Here is a 12,380-nt window from a genome sequence, read left to right on the forward strand (position 1 = left end):
TTGCAGGTGTAGTGTTGGTAAACTGGTCCTGATAATTTTGATATTCAGATAATCTGAACTCTGCTTTTTTTTGGTCCTCCATGGACAGAGTGAAAAAGTAGTGTATTATGAACTTTTGTTGGAGGAGAAATGTTTTTGGGTTGTTTGGTTTATTGCTAAGCATCTTTTTGCAGTAACATTTTATGTCTTTTCTGACAATTCTCCATTTCCTTGCTGTGCTGTTTGAGTGCCCAAGGTGTTCTAACTAGAGATCACATTCAGCATTATCTGCAGGCCTGCTACTAATTGTACCAAATCAATTTCCAGTTGGGAGGTGCAGTGGAAGCCCAGCAGCTTTGGGAATGCTGTAATAAAACCACTTATGCAGAAATTTATTTTTTTTGTAGATAGCAAAAAATAATGGACCTGCACAGAGGAGAATATTGCTGCTTCAGTATTGGAAGCCACCTGAGCATAAAAGGGCTTTGTTCCTTGTGATCAGGTGCTTTCATTTTTAGTGAGAGGAAGGTATCTCAGACCTTTGTAAAATCCAGATAGGCTTTTGTTCACCCTTCTAGTTTTAGCTGCTAAGCACAAGATGAGAAATGCAAATTTATCTTAGTGCATAAATCTCTTATTTTTGGCAACATACACCTAAATCCATAAAGAGCAAAATCATTTGTTAGTGCTAGCATTGTGCCTTTGCAGCACTACAAGACTCAGACTGGCTTTCTAGATGTTCAGATAATTACTCTGGTCTGTATATCTGCCACTGTAACATGGTGAAGATAGATAAACTCACAGTTGAAGACTGGGAGAAAGGTAGAAAGAATAAGCTTAACTAAATATCTGTGGAGATGCTAACATAATGCTAATTGAGAAATTACAGTGATTTAACTCCTCATAATGCAAATTGGCATACGGATGTAATTTGTTAGTTTGATAGTCTCCTATCCCTCACGAGTCACTTTTGGAATGCAAACTTCTTGAAGTTCAGACACCTACAGGGAAAAAGGAATCCTTTGAGTAGATACAGACATAGATACTTGGCAAGGAGAGCAAAGAATGAAAGAGGAAGAGGAGAGTAATGCAAGAGTCTGACCTGAGCGAAATTGCTAAAACTGACTCCTCACTGTTTACAATTTTAGGCCAATTTGAATTCCCTCAGTTTAGCATCATACTGAAGATAAGTAATTATTTAGGTCTTGGGAATCTCCTTGTCTTGGTCCTATTTCCACAGTCCAGAAAGGAATATACAGATAGGGAGAAGAGTTACTGCAGAAAGGCATGAAAAAATAGCTGTTGCTTCAACTAAGTGTGCTGTTGCGCTGGGACTTGACCTGCCAATGTGACCTGGTCAGTGCTGTCTCATGAGGAAACTACTATCTGAGGCCCCAGTCTTTTAAGGCCTCAATTCTGCTGTCATTTCTGCATGGGAAGAGCCCTATATCTGTAGAGAACCATGTGGACTTCACAGGATCTGTTATTGAATGTGAAGCTCTGCCCAGGCAGTCAGCTGCAGAATTGTGTCCTTAACACATTGTCCAGTTGTAGTTAGAGGGCTGTTGATATTAAGTGTAATATGGGTGCCTGTTATATAGCCAAAACCCTTGTTACTTCATTTTCCTAACTAAGGCATGAGCAGAAGCCCTTTGCTGTACAACATCTGTAAAAAACTTTAAAATGTACTTCACATACGTCTAGTAAATTAAGGCATGTGATTTTGGTCTGTGGGTCTCAACAAACCTTGCTCGTGTACCTGCCTGAATGTTTTCCTAGATCTGCAGCTGTTTCAGTGAGAAGGGATGGTGGGATTTGTTCTCTCCAGGGGGCACGATAGCAGCTCTCACCTGTCCGACTGCGGTGACCGCTCGCTACTGGCCAGGATCAGGGATGGATGCATCCTCCGCACTTTTATGTGAAGTTGTCTGAAATATGGTGATTAACATAATTATTGGAATACTGTATTTTGTATAACTTAGAACATGTAAATACACTTTTAAAACTAATCTGTTCTATGAAGTAATAAATAAGTGCTTCCATTGTAATATCTGAATATTGTTAATGCTTCATGTAGCTTGATTTGGGATTATTTCTTTCCTAGAGAACTACAGAAATCAAAACAAAGATTGATGTTGTGGAATTCTAGTCTAGTTGTGATGCTTTCTATCAACAAAAAATGTTTTAAAAATAATAATGAGCTACTTAAGCAGAGAAACTAAGATTTTGAGGGAACTGATTCTCTTCCAGTCTTTCTTTAACAGTTGTCACTGATTACATTCATAATTCTACTCTTCCCATCCTGTTAGCTGGACAGTTGATTTGTTTGTGAGTAGCATTTGGAAAGTAGCAATATTAAATTATTTGTAAACTTCAGTGACTGAGGAAAACTAAAGCTGGGTGGTTTTTGTTGAGTGTGTTTTTTTTAACTATTCTCTCTTTTGGCTCAAACAGATCTGTCTCCACCCTTCAGCCAGACTGCAGCAAGTTGCAGTGCAACAGTGAGTGACTGTTACTGAAGCTCATTTGTGACTTACATAGTCTACATCTTTATTAGTTCCATTATGTACATAGATGACACAGGTTTCCTGTTGTAGTGTGGAGAGAGAGAGAAAGTGATTAATGGCTTGTGCTTTTGCTGAGTACATGTTCACTGGATGCTGCACAGCTGGACCTTTCATCAGATTTCATGACCTTTTTTATCTTGTGTTGAAAAGAAAAAAAATAGAAAACAGTGGAGTGAGAATCATAAGTAGTCTGCTAGGAAATCTGAACGCTTGGGTTTTGAGGAGGAGGTGAGATTAATCCATCAGCCTTCATGTAAAGAAATTAGCCTGTGATGACACTTTCTCCAGCCATCATGTCACTTTGTCTTCAATGCTGTACTGGGGCAGTCTCTTCTCTGGTAACAGCTGTGTCTGCTGTGTTCCGTAAATGACAAAGCCACATCTTTTAAAGTGGGCAGAGACAACGGCATCTCTTTTTATTTTCTTCTATTTTCTTTCCTCCTCTCTCAGTGTCTCTAGGCTGTAATATAGCTATGAAACAGCTAAGCAAATGTGCAAGTTATTCTGAAAACTCTGTTCTTGTTAAGCTTTTTCAGACACATACAGTTTTTAACTGAATAATTTGAGGGAGCTCCTATCTGCTATATTTGGCCTGAAATTCTGTTGCCTCTTGGATAAAAGTATTTTTTTGTCTTCAGATGTGACACTGATCTGTCCCATTCATTCAATGGGATGGATGATAAATCTGCACAGTATTTATATAAGATACAAATCTGATCTTAGTTTTACTGTGTGTTAAGTTGTTTAATCTCTTGGATGTCTACTCCTTGAGGTTGTCTATATAATTCCTGTATATGTAGCTGCTTTTTGAAGCAGTCCATCAAGAGCATTTAAAATCATCCTGACTGAAAAATTCTATAGAAGTGAAAGTGATAATAAAGCTTGTAAAGCAGCTGGGTAAAACTGTATTTCCATAAATGGTTTTAATTTATATATGAATCTTCTGTCCCAAACTGCTTATTTTGTACATAAACCTAAACACTCCTGGCAGCTGATGGGTGAAAATAAAGGTGCTTAAACAGCAATCTAATGAGGAAAGGGCATTTCACTATTACAGAGTTGGTATTATTTTATATTTCCATTTATTACACTTTTTTAAATGTATAAACCACAGATTCTCAAAGTCTTCGGCTTGGATTTTGTGAGTAGTTTAAATCCTCTCACCTCTCTGCTCGTAACTGGTTTTTAAGAAAAAGAAAAGCTTTTGTTTAAAATGTAAAATTTTGACTGTATTAACTTCTGTTAGTACCCTTCCTTTTTAAGAAATAAAATGTATATTCCACTATGCTGAGATCCAGTAATTTTGTTCTCTAGATAGCATACTGTGTGGTGTACAGCTCCACTGCCAGCATTACACCTGCAGTTTGCAGGGAAGCTGGTAGACACTAAAGCAGCTGATCACCTTTTGGAAGCAGGTTCTTGCTGTGCATTTCCCATGTGTTAAATGTGCTTGGTAACAGGTATACAGTTCCCTGCTTTTATTTTCTGGATTAACTGGTTTCAAAAGTATTGCAAGGTTTTGTGTTTGTCCTGCAATGACTCTTGGTTGAACTCTCAGGTAGGGGGAAAAAATCTGAGAACAAGTCAGCCGCAGACACTTGGACCATGCTTTGTTACATCCACAGAGTAATCAGAATTTTACTGTTTTTTCATGGGAAGAAGTTCTGAATAAGTAAGTTTTTTATTCCGTGAGGACAGCTTTCTCTGTACCTTTCTATGCATTTTTTTTTTTAACTAAACCTTGGTTGGTAGGTTGATTTGTTGAGATGTTTGGTTGGTTTGTTGTTTTTTTCATTGGTGGTTGGGTTTCTTTGTTTTTGTTTTCCAAAAACTGGTAATTGAAGATCAACCTGGTAAGAAATTTGTTTTCTATATATTCACTGCATCTCACACGTGCTTTCAAGGTAGACAAGATCACTGGTGCTTCAGTATAATCTCTAGATAAACTGCAGGAAGGATCTTTGTTGGATCTTCACTTTTATAAAAGGTATCTTGGATGATTAGTGATGGAGGGTGGTAGCAAGGAACAACAAACTGTCAGTGAGTTGTTTTTCTCTGGCTGTCTTCCAGAGCCATGGCAGGATTATTGACCCAGACAATCTGTTTATGAAAGAAGAAACCTTTCCTCTTTAGAGGGAGGGGCCTGACCTGTACTACATACCAAAGGCCAAGGACTTGACATGGCCAAGCCAAGGATTTGCCCTAGAAACTGAGTGATGCAAGGCTGTGCTGGATGTATCCTGGTGTTACATGGCCTTAACAGAGTGGAGGATATTTGGCATTTTTTCCCTGTTGGGATATCAGCTGGCAGCAGCACTAATGTTTGTTACATTGCCTTCTTTCAGGGAGCTTGAATGTTCTCTTGGGTGGGTGGGGAGTAAGTTTATAAATGTACTAACTCTGCACATTATATTACTAGTTCCCTTTGGGAAATGTTGCAACTATTAGTGATCTGAAATATGACAACAGCTTACTCAGCCTTCTTCCTGTTGTGTTTTGGGAAGATCTGCTGATCTTGGGACTTTAGATGCATTGGTACTCATTTTTGCACCTGCTGGCTACACCAGATCCACTTCTGATCCACCAGAAGATCAGAAAGGATCTTCTCCAGTTGGGTCTGTAGCACTCTGAAGCAGCAGTGGAAGGCTGTGGTTGAGAAATGTGCAAAAGATGCAGCTGCCAAGTGCCTTGGGGCTTTTTGCTTGCTCTTGGCTGTGGTTGTTGGCTGGACATAGCCATTGAGAAAATGTGTCCTAGGCTTCTGAGGAAATGGAGGGCAAACTGACAATAAGAGAGCAAAGCCAGAAGCTGACGGTATAGCTATGATAGACATGTGCTTAAGTGGGTGGAGTGTCCCTGGAAAATAATTGCAAAAGAGCAATTATGGGACTAGCCTTCCTCCCATAAGGAAAGGAGAGGAGGTGAAAGGCTGGCTTGGGAGGTGGAGTGGAAAGTTGCTGGCAGTATTCCAGATGTTGCAAGAGATGAATTCATGTACCTTATCCCTCTGTGCCTAATCACAATTTTTATGATCAAAACCGGCTCTTGTATGCTTTATTCCCGAAATAAGCTTCCAGCTTGCAGGAGCAGGCTCATCACCCACCCCACCCCGGCTGAAGGCTGGAGCAGCAAGGCTGTGAGCCAGATCCATGTGCGTGTTCCTCGGTGGCAGTGAGGCGGCGAGGGCCGCCCGGCCCCGGGCTCGGTGCTGTGGCTGCCCCGGGGCCGCGGTGCTGCTCAGGCAACCCGTGCTGGAGAAGGGCGGGGGGGCTCCCAGCAGCTGCTGCTTCAGCCGTCGTGGGCCGCTGGTGCGTTCATTTTGTCCTGATGATTGCTAATTTGTTCCTAAAGCTTTATAGGGTGTAAAATGAAAAATACATCATTTGAGAAGTAATCTCATCTCCTAAATTCGCATACTGCCTCAGTCCATCAAGCCATGGTTGCCCCGGTGTCCTGCTCCTGCACGCTGCTTGCAGCCAGGGCAAAGCTGCCGTTCCAAACCTTCATTCTGAAGGAAAGGCTGGTTTCATCAAGGTCCTGCAGGGCAGACCCGCGGTGTGACACGGTCTGGGGGCGCGGGCAGGCAGCCCCCGCCGTCCCCTCACGGCCCTCGCGGCGCCGCAAATGGCGGCCGGGCCTGGCCGCGCCCTCCCGCGGCGCCGCGAGGTGGCGCTGCCGCCGCGCGCACTGCCCCGCCCGGGCCCCGCCCGCCCCAGAGCCCGGCTCAGCCGCGCCGGCCCCGCTCGGCTGGGGCTCAGCAGGGTGAGGAGCGGCCTCAGCCTCTTGCTTTCCGCGGTCCTCCGAGCTGACTCCCCGCAACCCTCACGGAGGCTCCCGCGTCAGGGCAGGGATGCGCTGCAGCCCCAGCAGTGAGGGGACAAGGGGCAGGCACAAATAGCAGGTCGCAAAGGCTGAGATGCTTGTGACAGTGCGGGCCCCGCGCCGCGCTGAAACAGGGCTGAGGCTTTGGACTCTTTTGGGCCTGCCTGAGTCAAGACACTTGGGGACCACCCCGGGAACGTCCTGAATGACTAAAGGCACCCTCTCCCTTCCCATTGCCAAGTCCACAGAAACCTAAGGATGCGAACAGCAGCAGGAGTGAGTGGGAGAGAGTAAAAGTGTCTCTAGTGTTCCCCAAGCACCTGCATAGGGCAAATGCGGCCAAGGAGTCCCGGAAGGGCATTGCCTGCCGTGGTGAGCAACACCTCAAGCTCCCCGGATTGCCACAGACACCAAGCCTGAGGGCAATGCTTCCCTCACCCTAGAGCTGGCTTTGTCTTGAGCCTGTGAGCAAGGCAAACCAGCACACCCAAAGCCTGACTAAGAGCAGCATTAGTGACCCTGTTCTCCTCCCTGCCTCACCCCAGCCCCGTGGCGGCTGTGGCCAGAGAGGCTACAGAAATGAAGGAAATTAATTTCCTAAAAACCCAGAAGGAAAAGAGGTGACCTCTTTCTTGCCTCTTTAAAGATCTGGGAGGACCCTGAAGCATGACATTAATGATATGTAACCAACCTACAGAGGATGCAATACACTGCGGTTTCAGCTCTGTACCAATACCTCTGGGGACCAGTTTGGGGACATGATTGCAAACTTCATTTCAGACCTGTGTATGGCTCATTCTGGGCTCCCTCCTCTTCTGCCATGCAGTGACTACCAGCCTGCTGAGTCTCTTACCAAATTAGGCTTCTTCTGCCCACCTTCCAGCCTGACAGGCTGTCACAGAAGTTTATACCACGGCTGGCTAGGAACTTCTTTCTAATTTTAATTCTAAATGTATTTATGATCCAGATGAGCTTCTAAGAGAACAAATTAGACATTTGCCCTAGCATATATTTTTGATACATGGATGCCGTTCCCTCTCAAATTCTCCTGTTTCAGAGTAAACAAGCTCCACACTCAAAATGGCCACTCACAAACCTGCTCTGTACCTGCTCCAGGCCAGCTCCAACTTTCCTGAGGAGGGGTGTCTAAAGCAGCACCTGCAATGCCAGGAGAAGAGGTACCTCATATTTACTGGTCTCTCCAGACAATTCTTTGATGGGCAAATTCTAGAACCAAGTCTTTATTCAGAGCCAAACTGGCAGCACATGGGCAGTGTCCTACCCCTGCAGGCCTTCTTCCAATGCTCCGACTTGAGGGGTGTCTTGTTTAAAGCATTCTGGGGCAAAACACTGCTGGTTTTGACAATTGTCCCTGTGACTGTCAGAGCCTCTTTCTTAGACAGCTCCTCACTCACCTTGCCTCGTCCCTACTGGTCCCTGTGCCAACAACACTCAGTGGGAGATGGGACAATTATGCAGGTCCTTCTCCAGACCATCTGTCTCTTGCCCTCACTCTGAGGGACAGGGTGGTGCTGGGGTATCATGTTTCTGCAGTAGAAGATAGGTTTTTCCCCCTCTAGATCCCTTCTTCTCCTCTCCAAGGAACTGTGATAACCCTGTGGCTCAAGAAGGAGGGAATGACCTTTCTAAAGTTACAGAGAGAGGCTGGGGGGAAAGAAAGGAACACTGCTGGTTCTGCTGACAAGCAGGGCTCTGAGGTGAAGGAGAGAATGTCAGGGGCCTGTTGGTGGCCCAGGAGGGCTGGAAGAGGATACATCCTTCTGGGTACCACCACCCTGTGCTGAGGTGCTGCATGTTCCTCTGTGGCAGTATAAAGAATGGCTCAGGACCTGTTCGGCAGAGCCCAGCAGGACCAGTTGCCCCCATGGGCTGGCCAGCCACACAGCCTGGCTGAGGCTGTGGGGAAAAGAGTTGGAGAAGGAAGGCAGGGGGAGGTTTAAAAATAGTTCCCCTGTCATTTTTGCAGCTGTCATTCATGGAGCACAAGCCAGCCCGAGGCCTCCCAGCTCCCATCCACATTAGGCCTTACATAATGGGAGACACGCGGGCATGGCTCCGGGCCGGGAACAGGCATCAGCCTGGGAACAGGCAGGGACGTGACATTTACGCTGCCCTGCCAAAGCCGATGAGCAGCTCCAGGGTGTCCAGGCCCTGAAAACAGCCTGTGGGCTGGGGAAGGCAGCTCGTGTGGCTGTCAAGGGCAACCCAGCCACAGCCACAGCCTGGAGAGGAGGCGAGGGAGAGCCGGATGCAACCCAAGGTGAAGGCTGGCCTCCCTATTGGCTGCTGGTAGAAATCTGGTCCAGCCTGCCAAGCCACTGTGGTGCTTCTGGAGGAAACAGCTGTGGGAAGGGGTTGGCAGCTGTGGGAAACACCACAGTAGGTCCTGAGGGGTGACTGTTTGCCAGAGGGGAAGATGTGGCCCCAGGCAGCAGACAAGGAAGGAAGGGTGCAGAGATGGCCCAGAGAAGCAGAAAACAGAGCTTGTAGAGTGGCCTTCCAGGGAGGGAAGCTGCAAAAGAAGCACAGGAGGTGTGGGAGGATAGGTCTGGGGAGGAGCAAAGGGACAGGCAAAGAAGGGTGGGACAGTGCTGAGGGGAGCTGGTGTGAGAAGGGGGCTGAGAGGATGGGGAGAGTTTTGAGAGTGAGGCAGAATGGGAAGGGCAGTTCTGGAACTGTTGGGGGTTGGGGAGATGGAGGATGATTGAAGTGCTAGAGGGAAAGGTGAAGGTCCACCAGAACCATGAGAACTGCCTGTCCTTTTCTGCCACCTCAGTGCTACAGGACAGATGTTGCAAAGGGCAAAAGAGCATACGATGTCCCCCTCATGTCAGCCATGCTGGGCTCAGGCAATGCTCCTGCATGTTTTTTCCCTACCCCCCAAGCCTCCTCAGCTTGGAAAACTGCTAGCTCAGGGAAATTCCAGAGGCAAGGGGCTGTGCATGTGGCAGCAGGTCAGGAGGACAGAGCTGGGCAGCACTGGGGAGAAACTGTTCTACACCTGCGAGCCTCAGCCTCCCAGCCTATCTCATTTAGAAACGCTTCCACCCCTCCCACCTTCTGGCCAGGAACTGAGCCATATGTCTGCTCACTGTAGGATCCTCTCTTCTTTCAAAGATCATCGGCTTTCATGCTTTATATGCCAGCAGCCAGACTGCCTTGGGTAAGGCATGAGTCACTGTGGTGTGGTTATTTAAAGTGTGTCTCCTTAGCGCCAGCCACGTGCCTGTGCTGTGCGGGCTGAGAAGGAACGCACTGCTGGACCCCAGAGTTTGCACATGGAGGACCAACCGCTGAAAGGAAGGCTGAGACTGGGCTATCTTCTCCCAGAGCAAAGGGAAACCTTGACATTCCTCAGCAGCCCCCTGTCAGTGGGGAGAACAATGTGGTTCGTCCCAGTCTCAAACCACACCAGGCTATTTCTGCATCCACAAACCAACCATCCTTCACAGGAGGTGACTGTGTTGCCCAGGGGCTCGGCAGATCTGGGGCTGGTTTGGCAGCCATGCAGTCACCTGCTGCACAGGAGGCATGACCTGGACTCACTGGGATGGTGCTGGGATGGGTTCTCCTAAGGCTGGAGAAGATGGAGTCCAATCCTGAAATTTCAAGCATCTAAAGACTTCTAACAACTGTTGGGGAAATGGATGCCTTAGCTAGTAAATATTTATGGCATATTCTAACTCCTCACTGCTGTTTTCCATTAGGACTGACATCCCAGAGCAGTGAGTAAGTCCTACTGTATGTCCTCTCAGGCTCTGCATCATTCAGCAGGACCCGCTGCAAGGCTGCTGGCCTGTGAACGAGTCGAGGTGTGGGGAAGCTCGTTCTCCCCCTGCATCCCACCTGGGCACACACTGTGCTTGGGCTGAGCCTTGCCATTGTGTCCCACTGAGGAGAGGCGGTAAGTAACAGTTAGCCTTGGCAGGAAGTTTGAGGGGCTGCTGTTGGCCAAGCTGAGGCAAAGCTGGGCATTTGTAACATATGGAAAAGGAGGTGTCTCTGGTGAGCATGATGTCTGTGTTGGCAGTCAGCACGAGGAGCTGAGAGAGCAGAGCAGAGTTTTGCAGGGGCACCATGTGTAGGTCAGTTAGATGGAAGATCTCATCTGTGTTTCTTCATACAAGTGATTTTCTGTGGCCCAGAGCAGAGACTGCACCTCTGATCTCCCAGTCTGGGGCAGCAAAAGCTCAGAGCTGTTGTCACTGGTTGCAGGGCACTGAGATGCCAGGATGTGTCTGCATCTTTCTCTTCCTTTTGACCAGGTCCCTCAGGATCAAAACAGCTCTTTCCCAAAGCCTGGCTGCTTCTGCTGCCTCTTGTGCAGGCCTGGACCCACATTAGCCTTTCAGGGAGGGCCTTTTCACAGGGGTGAGATGCCTCGTTGAACCCATGCAAGATCACTTTTTCTCTCCTGTAACATATGTCATTTAGATTCACAGTGTCACAGAATGTATCAGGGAAGGTGTTTGTGGTGATTGCTCACTAGGCATTTTCAGAAGAAGCCAGGCTTATCTCTTCTAAGACAGCAACAGCAGGAGAGAAATGTGCCAGGTGTGGGAGCTGTTGTCCTCTTCACACCCAGGCCCTTCCTGCCTCCCTTCTCTGGCCTGTTGGAAGGCTGCTCTGTCTCTCTCTGTGTTACCCTTTGCTTTCCTCTCCCTCCATCTCCTTTGCTTGGCTAGATTTCCCACTAATGATATTGTTACCTTAATCTTAAGCATGCCACACTGAACTACGATCTCTTTGCAAGCTGAGACACCTTAGGCCTGCCTGGTATTAGCCAGAAAAAACTGTAGTTGTTGGAGTTGGCACCAACCACTTGGGAGCCAGCAGTGGAAGGCTCTGACCTGATGCCCAGTCAGGATGGTGGGTAGCCTGGAGCTGTGTTCAGGCAGGATGCTACCCTGATACCTTGACAACAATGTGTCCAATTAAGCCCTGCGGTATTTTTGTAATAGCAGAGCTGTGAATTGCAGCTTCCCAGCTAAATTGCACTTGAGTAATGCTCTCATGACTTGACTATCTCTGCAACATTTTAATTAGTCATTTCTGTCTTCCCTACCACGACACAGTATTAGTACAAAATTATTGTTATTAGTACAAAATGGCTGCTGCGATACCCACTGTCACACAGCTCTTTTCAAGATGGGGCTGTGTTTCAGCAGCAGTGGGTGGTTTGGGAGCCACTGGGGGAAAGAAGCATCCATATAATGGATGCAGACCCAAGAGCAGGCTTTTTCACTCCTTTTCTTTGCAGCCCACTGAGGGCCTGACATCCAAGGGCTGTAATGCTCCCACAGAAGTCAGCTCTGATACTGAGTGCAGAAACAGGCCCTGGGGAAGGACAGCAAAGACGGGATCTTGGGATGGAAAAGCTTCAGACAATCTGTGTATCCTGACTCCTCAAGCATAAGCAAGCAGAGCTGGATGTATACTCCTGCTTTATGCAGAGTCCTGAAAGGAGCAGTTTGTACTTGTAGGGTAACACAGCATGGTGATCATAAAAACCTGCCTCCCTTTTTGGCTCGAGCAATTAGCCCACACTCAATGTTTCCATTAGTAAGAGAACTGAATGATGGCATTAGGTAGTTTGACATAATCCTGTTTGCCTACAAAGAAGGTACAAACTCCTGCTTCTGTAAGCACAGCAGGAGTCAAACTGCATCAACAGCTTCTTTGGTCATAGCTCTAAGCCTCTTTTTAACCAGTTCTTCAACCTGCTTGGAGAAAGCTCCTCAAGCTCTTGCTGCATGTCAAGTTGCACGTTCTTCACTGCACCGCCTGTACACTTCTAAACAGTTTCTACCACCACTCTTCAGCTCCTCTCCTCTCCTCTCCTCTCCTCTCCTCTCCTCTCCTCTCCTCTCCTCTCCTCTCCTCTCCTCTCCTCTCCTCTCCTCTCCTCTCCTCTCCTCTCCTCTCCTCTCCTCTCCTCTCCCTTCTATAGCTTTGCTTTAGGATCAGTAATTTCCAACTACCTCAGGTCAT

General features: G+C 47.2%; 1 protein-coding gene across 2 annotated transcripts in view; it reads right to left on the bottom strand.

Moving 5' to 3' along the window:
* TOB2 (transducer of ERBB2, 2) overlaps nt 1–12,380 on the bottom strand; it is a 28,607-nt gene continuing 16,227 nt past the window's right edge. For both annotated transcript variants that reach the window (XM_074539437.1, XM_074539438.1), the window contains exon 3: nt 1–5,897. The gene's annotated coding sequence lies outside the window, so the exon portion shown is untranslated. The remainder of the gene's footprint in view (nt 5,898–12,380) is intronic.

This window comes from Zonotrichia albicollis, chromosome 4 (assembly GCF_047830755.1).
Source record: "Zonotrichia albicollis isolate bZonAlb1 chromosome 4, bZonAlb1.hap1, whole genome shotgun sequence".
Classification (NCBI taxonomy): Eukaryota; Metazoa; Chordata; class Aves; order Passeriformes; family Passerellidae; genus Zonotrichia; species Zonotrichia albicollis.